The sequence below is a fragment of the Pseudophryne corroboree genome, chromosome 4 (genome assembly GCF_028390025.1).
Source record: "Pseudophryne corroboree isolate aPseCor3 chromosome 4, aPseCor3.hap2, whole genome shotgun sequence".
Lineage (NCBI taxonomy): Eukaryota > Metazoa > Chordata > Amphibia > Anura > Myobatrachidae > Pseudophryne > Pseudophryne corroboree.
In genome coordinates, this window is record NC_086447.1 from 796,999,812 (window position 1) to 797,009,387 (window position 9,576).

Sequence of the window (9,576 nt, forward strand, 5' to 3'; positions counted from 1 at the left end):
AGGGCCAACCGCACTAGCATATGATCTGACAAGGGGTCTGAGGATCTTATCTCGGTACCTAATGGTAGTCAGGCTACCTCTGGCGAGCACATGGAGGGCTGTGCGGCCCCCCAAAGAAATGCCACCTCACACCATTACTGACCCACTGCCAAACCGGTCATGCTGGAGGATGTTGCAGGCAGCAGAACGTTCTCCTTGGCATCTCCAGACTCTGTCACGTCTGTCACATGTGCTCAGTGAGAACCTGCTTTCATCTGTGAAGAGCACAGGGCGCCAGTGGCGAATTGCCAATCTTGGTGTTCTCTGGCAAATGCCAAACGTCCTGCACGGTGTTGGGCTGTAAGCACAAAGCCCACCTGTGGATGTCGGGCCCTCATATCACCCTCCTGGAGTCTGTTTCTGATTGTTTGAGTAGACACATGCACATTTGTGGCTTGCTGGAGGTCATTTTGCAGGGCTCTGGCAGTGCTCCTCCTGTTCCTCCTTGCACAAAGGTGGATGTAGTGGTCCTGCTGCTGGGTTGTTGCCCTCCTACGGCCTCCTCAACGTCTCCCGATGTACTGGCCTGTCTCCTGGTAGTGCCTCCATGCTCTGGACACTATGCTGACAGACACAGCAAACCTTCTTGCCACAGCTTGCATTGATGTGCCATCCTGGATGAGCTGCACTACCTGAGCCACCTGTGTGAGTTGTAGACTCCATCTCATGGTACCACTAGAGTGAAAGCACCGCCAGCTTTTAAAAGTGACCAAAACATCAGCCAGAAAGCATAGGAGCTGAGAAGTGGTCTGTGGTCACCACCTGCAGAACAACTCCTTTATTGGGGGTGTCTTGCTAATTGCCTATAATTTCCACCTGTTGTCTATTCCATTTGCACAACAGCATGTGAAATTGATTGTCAATCAGTGTTGCTTCCTAAGTGGACAGTTTGATTTCACAGAAGTGTGATTGACTTGGAGTTACATTGTGTTGTTTAAGTGTTCCCTTTATTTTTTTGAGCATGGTATATATATATATATATATATATATGCAGTTGTGCTCATAAATTTACATACCCTTTGTGATTTTCTGCCAATTTGTCAGAGAATATGAATGATAACTCACAAACTTTTCTTTCACTCATGGTTAGTGGTTGGGTGAAGCCATTTATTGTCAAAGAACTGTTTTTACTCTTTTTAATTCATAATGACAACAGAAACTACCCAAATGACCCTGATCAAAAGTTTACATACCCTGGAGATTTTGGCCTGATAACATGCACACAAGTTGACACAAACGGGTTTGAATGGCTACTAAAGGTAACCATCCTCACCTGTGATCTGTTTGTTTGTAATCAGTGTGTGTGTATATAAAAGGTCAGCGAGTTTCTGGACTCCTGAAAGACCCTTGCATCTTTCATCCAGTGCTGCACTGACGTGTCTGGAATCTGAGTCATGGGGAAAGCAAAAGAATTAAAAAAAGTGTATGGTTCTTGTATAGTACAAGAGCCAAAAAGAAAAAAAGAAAGACTATGGGTCTCTTCTGGGGCACACTTTTATTGAAAATTATGTGGTCTTGTAATTCTTAAAATATAACTTTTATTAGTAACCCTCTTAAAAAAATGGCTATAAGGCAAAAGAAAAATATTAATAATAATATTAGCAACAATTATCATAAAGTTTGTCTGTCCAAATAGACATCAGATTTGGTAATACAAGTTTGACATGATGGCTCTTTGGGCGAAATTATGTATGTGTCTCGGATGTTAGAGAAAATAATGTCTTCTTCCGAATTTGTAACAAAATAAATTATAACTATAATAGAAATAGAAAAATCCCGGAAGGAAATGGTATTATTCAATCTAATATATACCGGGCTCCACCCTGATAGTTGATAGTATGTGAAATTCCAAAATTTGAATGGAAAATAATACTTTGGTTCTAGGTCCTATGTCCTGGATTTGGATATATAAACCTGCAGTACCAGGTATTCTCTGGTGGTCTCCCACCCAGGTACTGACCTGGCCCACAGTGCTTGGCTTCCAAGATCAGACGAGGTTGGGCATACTCAGTGTGGTTTGACCGCAGGTAGGTATATCCCACCTGGTGGCACCTGGAACCATTTATTAAGGCTCTGTGAGAAATCCCAAAGTTTTTTGGTGAGATTACTGGATGCTCCTGAATCGAGATACTGGCGGTACCTGATATTCGCTGATGGTTTCCAAAATCTGGTGGTTCACCGGCCCCCTGGGCTAAACTTCAAAAAGATAGGATGAGGTTGGACCTCTTCCCTATTATTGACCTTGGGTGAATAAATAGCACCTGTGGTTATTGGAGGTCAATGTGGAACCAAAATTGGCTGGGGGCTAATTTAATCTGATCTGAGGTGTATATGGAGACTCCCCAAATTTTAAGAGGAGTGCCGAGTGGATGATAGTGTGACACTGCTGTGAAGAAATTTGAGTTTGCTCAAATTTCTTCACAGCAGTGTCACACTATCATTCACTCGGCACTTCTCTTAAAATTACCATAATATATATATATATCCATGCGTATATAATGGCACTCACTGTCCCTTTAACGACCACCGGGGTGCTCTCCTTCCATAGTATAGCAAGTAATGGTTCTCTGGGACGGATTGCGGCTCCTCTCCTCTATGTATATAGAAAATGAGTAGAGGGGGGGAAAGAGCGAAGATCTTGTCACAAAAGGAAACCAAGTGGATTCATGAATTGGACACTCTGACCCCCAATGGACTGAATGAGCAAATTCAGTGGAATGTTTACTTATGAAAGGGATAGGGGATTAGAGTTCTATTAGTAATGTATAGTTGTAATAGATCAGTCTTACTCAGCAACACTCCACAGTATAGTTATATATATATTTTTTTTCCATACACTGTATATAAATCTTTTTGTCAGTTCATATAGGTTGGTAGTAGCTGTGGACACAGTATACTGCATGTGCTTAGCATTTATTCAGGAGGTATTGGGCAGTCTGTGTATATATATCCCTGCACCGAGATTTAGTTAGTTAGAAAGTAAATCCTATTTAAAACACATGAGGGGTGCTATGGTACGTTCCCAAGTTGTTTTTAACCGGTGGTGGTAATACTCAGTAGCACTGTTAAGTTAGTCACTGGATTAGATGACTGATCACGGAGCTAGGTTGCTCCAGATTATAATCACGGCATTGTAACATTTCCTGTTTCCCTGTTTCCATAGTGACGGTACCCCTGGCGACGGAGAGTAGCCGCGCGCAGGCCAATCAGAGAGGATGCAGCGATGAACGTCATCACGCCCGCTGCGTCCAACCAGAAGTGCTGCGAGACGCGGCTCCCGGCCCCAGGAGGATGCCGGCATGGAGGGGAGGCAGTCTTACACACACACCTTTAAAAGGTAAGGTAATACAACTGTAATGTTAGTTGGTTTTTGTTTTGTTTCTCACCACACAGCGTAGCACCTTGACAAAAACGCCCAGGAGGCGTTGAAACATTGGTGTGCACTATGCTTGTTATTTCTTGATTCACTTTGAATACATTTTTTACTTGTTTAAACCCGTGGAGTGCCGCCTGGTTCTTTATACATAGAGGAGAGGAGCCGCAATCCGTCCCAGAGAACCATTACTTGCTATATATATATATATATACATATATATATATATGTAATATATATACATATATATATATACACATATATATATATATATATATATATATAAAATTGTTTATATATATATATATATATATATATATATATATTGTAAATGGTTGTATGGAGAGCGCTCTTATCGTGTAGTTATGTCTCTTTAGCTGTTCTTTCTCTCTAGGACAGTCCTTCAACACTGTCCTAGAGAGAAAGAACAGCTAAAGAGACATAACTACACGATAAGAACGCTCTCCGTACAACCATTTACAGTGTTCAACCACCTGGTTCTCGACTGGCAGGAGGACCTATTTGGAGATTAGCAGCCGATCCTCCCCAAGGACTATTAGGTCTAAGGCGGATTAATAGCGCAATTTGTTTATATATTTGTTTATATATATATATATAATTGTTTAAGGAGCACTACCAAATCATTTCCAGTGGTACTGATTTATACATTTGAACCTTACATAGGAATAGTTAATAAGCGGATGTTATATAGTGTTTTAGGTGTATATTAAATTGACTGCATTATTAAAAAATAAATTAATACGTAACCATTGAAGTGTATTCTTTGCCGAAGAAGTTGCCTGACCCCAGTGAACAAAACAAGAGACATCAGGTAGGAAAAGGGTGACAATATTGTATTCCTACAGTTCAAAAGTCATCTTAGCTATCCCAAGCTAGCTAGGTACAATCCCACTAACTCATTATACTCATTGCTTGGGTGGAGGCACATTCTTGTTAAATCCATTCTTTTTGGGGAAAAAAGGGGGGTTACACATATACAAGAGACATTCAAACAAGGGATACCATATTTCTTAATGCCCAGTTAAATTATATAGGGGTCTATGTACTAAGTTTTGGAGAGAAATAAAGTGGATGATGATAAAGTACTAGTCAATTAGTTCCTAACTGCGATTTTACAGCTGTGCTTGAAAATGACAGTTTAGAACTGGTTGGTTGGTACTTTATCTCTATCCAATTTATCTATCGCCAAGGCTTAGTACATAGACCCCTTAATGTCTAAACAATCTTCTTTTTGAAATATGCTTTTAACCATTCCACCTGTAAAGAGATTTAATATAACAGAACCATTCATTGTAAAATCTTGACAGATAAAGACTATAAACACTTGATTGGACTGAATATAGGTGCGAAGCAACAGATGTACATTATCTTGGAGCATTATATAGTCAGTAACAGTTGGAAATCTTCAAATGCGTAATTCAATGTATCACTTTGTCCAGAGAACTCATTTATTTCTGTTACAATGTAGCTTAGTTCATTCTCTGTTTGTTGTGTTTGTTGGTTACTATAATGTCTGTCCTTGGATGAAGGCATGGTTGTTGTTCTGATTACAACCTTGCTCATTGTTGGGTTACTTCCTGAATAGGCAATGAAAGAAAAGTAACTTTGGTTCTGGCATATGATGTTATTTTTTCGTTTTCACCTTCTGAAATGGATTAAGCTTGAAATTTGTGTAGATATCACACATTTGGCAGAAAAAGTGTAGACATCCAAGGACGTTTCTCAGAGTCGTCTCTTAACCATCTTTAGGGTGGTACCAATGGTGGCACCAGACATTGGAAAACAGATTACAGAAAAGTAGCAAAACCAAGGTTAAGCTCCCCCCCCCCCCAGTTCTAATCATACCACTCATTAACCTGAAGTATTGTGCAACCATTGGTATTTGTTCATAAATTATATTGCCATTAATAATCATTATCCTTGGTGTAGACTTCTGACAGTTTATGATGTATTGTAACGGTAAGTAATCACATTTATCATTTTAGTTTAGAAATTCTTCCTTACACTTTCACCTTCAAATTAGTTTATTGAGAGAAGTGAATGCAGTTATAATAAGGTTTTCCGCTTTACTGCTATGAATTTATTGCAGTTATATTTTACCTTCAGACAGTCGGCAGCTCAACCCCATTGTTTTACTAATTGACTGTTTCTTTTACTCTCTGCTATCAAGTCTATTACGTAAAAGAATGAAACCTTCTCAATTCAGTTTGTGACCACCCTAGGAGTGAAGTAAATACATACAGCAGCAAAAATGTATGGTTTAATGCTTTGATCAGTGGAAGCTAAATGCTATTCCCTGTACACTATGCTAAGTGCAGTTCTATAAATATCATGCAAAAGAGATATTACATTGTATAAACGCCTGTAAATAAAAACTCTTGTAAATAATAGGTGCGGAAACAATGAGTTGCTTATAACTGGTGAAGTTTGATGACATCATTCCAGTGCTCATTAGGAAAACAAGTAATAATGCACTTCCTGTTGTAATATATTATGGACCACATTCTGCTGCTGTGCTCGCCTGCCCTCCGCTGTCCCGCTCCTCCGTACTTACCCTGTTCCCCAGTGGGAGTCATTGGAGCACACGCCCCGGCTCCTGCTGCACATGCATGTTGGGGACAGGACAGACCTTAGAGAATTATTATATGGATATTAAAAATCAGCCTGAATTTCTATGACCTGTATAAAAGCATTTGGGCTACAGATATTATGCCACCTATTATCAATGTAATTTACAGAATAATCTACATAATTAATATATTAAGATTGCTGAGATTTAGTATCCTAAATCTTGATGTGTCTGAATTATTGGCACATATCTCATCTCCAGCTGCAAGTTAACAAGGAGAATGGCATACTGAATTTTTGAATGTCAGGTACTCCTCAAATTAGGTTCAGGAACACTATAGAGGAAGAGTCAGCTTTAAGTCTTTCTGAATGCACAGTCCTTGCTCAATGGAGGCAGATTTGTATTTGCAATTAGTATAGTTCAGATACCTTCTCCATAAATTAATTCCAAAATATCAGTATAACTTCACATCAATATCACATCAGTGTTTAGGACAGTGGTATATGTTATATTTCACTGTTATTCGCAACCCTAATCTACAGTCCCTACCAAAATTAAAATCAAGTGTTCACAACACAGTTTTAATAATACTAATTTTACTATTTCCTATTAATCTTCATGTTGAAATAGTTGGCTCTGTGCTCGCATTAAACTTTTGTGTGCAAAGAATTGCCAACTTATAATATGATTATGCATCAGAGGAACATTATCTGTCTATATATATATATATATATATATATATATATATATACAGGTTGAGTATCCCATATCCAAATATTCCGAAATACAGAATATTCCGAAATACGGACTTTTTTGAGTGAGAGTGAGATAGTGAAACCTTAGTTTTTTGATGGCTCAATGTACACAAACTTTGTTTAATACACAAAGTTATTAAAAATATTGTATTAAATGACCTTCAGGCTGTGTGTATAAGGTGTATATGAAACATAAATGAATTGTGTGAATGTAGACACACTTTGTTTAATGCACAAAGTTATAAAAAATATTGGCTAAAATGACCTTCAGGCTATGTGTATAAGGTGTATATGTAATATAAATGCATTCTGTGCTTAGATTTAGGTCCCATCGCCATGATATCTCATTATGGTATGCAATTATTCCAAAATACGGAAAAATCCCATATCCAAAATACCACTGGTCCCAAGCATTTTGGATAAGGGAGACTCAACCTGTATATATATATATATAGTCCAAGTGTGCCCAGCACTCCTAATACCCAATATACAAATTGCTGAGGTGCCCTCCGAGTGATGAGAAATCACTATGTAGAAATGGTGTTATTTTGCGGCGGCACTCATCAGACTCAATCCATCGATTAAAGCTGTGTCAATTTATTCAGTCTAGTGGCCGACATGTTTCGGGGGTGTACCCCATCCTCAGGTCCATACAAAAGTGAGACATATAACTCCAAACCAACATATATACATAACCAAAGTGGACATAAATGGCTAATCATGCTCACCTGCTCAACGCCGTGCCCGCCAGCAAACAGCGCCTACTTCCGCGTCGCAGTCCTATGACGTCCGGGCACGTCCAGCAGCGCGGTTGTCACCATGGGGACCACTGCAGCCCACCTCCAACAGTGCCCACGGGATCACTGAGTGCCCCACATCACGTCCGTTCGTCTATCCACTGAGCCCGCTTCCGCGTCGCTCCTCTGTGACGTTCAGGTGCTGCGTGTAGCAGGAGCATATCCATGGCAAACCACGCTGCACAAGTCTGGCAGTCTCCATGGATCTGTTAGTAATACAAAACAAAACAAAACCATAAACACAAAATACAATAATACATTAAAAGAAAATATACAATACAAATATATAAAAATTACATGGGTTAGTGGTAAAGTCCAATCCAGTATGTAGGACCATTATAAGGGAACAAGTCCCTCAGTGACTAAATGTAATATTCTAATATTAATAACTCTATCCAATAAGGTTATAAACATTTTAATGTTAACTAAGTCTCCTACTCAAAAGTTACATATTATAGGAAACATTGTAACCATAAATTCTCATCAAGACCTCCTGGAGAAAATGTACCCAGTGTATAAATCCACCTGGTTTCTCTTTGTAAAAGGGTCTTAGCCCTATTGCCACCCCTTAGAGAGAGTGGCACATGCCAGGGACGTGCAGTGAGGTAAATTTCTCAGGAGGCACTGGTTAGTACCAGAGCCAGATTTACACACAAATTATGAGCCAAATGGTGCATGTGGGCATTATACACAGGTGCAGCAGTATAAACTCCTGGAAATTTGGTGGGTTTTGATCAGAGATGGCTGAAAAGATAAGCGTGCCTCACCTGCCATAGATTTTTTACTCCAAAGATTTGACTATAAAACTTATTAGAATAATACAAAGAAGATATTTTTAACATATTCTTTGTGTTTTTCATATACTTTATACAGTCAAAACACTGGCACAGACATTAGTATGACAGGAAAGGCTCTGCCTCACCCCACCGCACGTCACTGGCACATGGTGTATCAGGATAGCTCTAATACTTGCTACCCCGTGTTTAGCTGTTAAACCATGGCGTGCAAATGGTTGCTCACTAGAGCACTTCTCATACGCCTTTTTAATCACACTAGGCCATCCTCTCACGAAATTGTCTTATGGTCTTGAAAATAGGCAAGACCACATGGACAAGTAAGGAGATAAACTACGTGCGTAGTTGTGCATGTCAATCTGTGTGTGATTTTCAGCTTTTTACCTGAATGTGGGTGGTTAAATGTAGTACCCGTTATTGGTGTATTACACATGGCACAGCCCAAGCACCTGAAGCAACCAGTCTTTTGTCTCAGAAAATGTGTCTGGGTTTTCTTTATCAAATTCGTGACATCCATTTTCATAACATGGTCACCAATGTTGCGACCCCTAGTGTAGCTCGGCATGATTTTAGTGTCCACCAAGTCAGATAGAGCTACATCTGTCTGTATTATTGGCCATAGTTGTTTAACTTTTTTCACTATTCGTGCAGAGGCAGTAGTATATTCATTTACCCAAGGTAATCTCTCACCTAGATTGCTCTTGGGTCTAGTACTGAGTGTTTGTTCTCGAGTTAACTTCAATACTCATTTTTTCGAAGCCTCCAATTCCCTAATGGGGTACCCTCATTCTACAAACCTGGTGAGTATGTTAATCAAAGTAACAACTGTTTCTTCTGGGTCCGAGGTAATCTGCTGTACCCGTAGAAACTGGGCGTACGGTAACCCCTTGCGTAGGGACAAAGGATGAAAGCTCTGGTGGTTCAACAGGGTGTTTCTGTCAGTGGGCTTCACATAAATAGAAGTATTCAAAATATCTCCATTATTCCTGATGGCTACATCTAAGAAATTAATAATCACTTCATCTATAGCATAAGTGAACTTAACCACCTGTCTTTCGGCATTATGATTTTCCCACAATGAAATCAGCTCTTCCTTAGGGCCATGCCACAAGTCCAGCAAATCATCTATGTAACGCTTATAGTATGTTAAATTATCTGAAACTGATGGATTAAGATAAAACATAAAGGTGTTGGCGTACGATGGGGCCACTGCTGACCCCATCGCACA

At 39.6% G+C, this 9,576-nt stretch overlaps 1 pseudogene; it reads right to left on the reverse strand.

Moving 5' to 3' along the window:
- Positions 1 to 1,950: 1,950 nt before the first annotated feature.
- On the reverse strand, positions 1,951 to 2,068 carry LOC134912114 (5S ribosomal RNA; annotated as a pseudogene).
- Between the last annotated feature and the right edge of the window lie 7,508 nt (positions 2,069 to 9,576).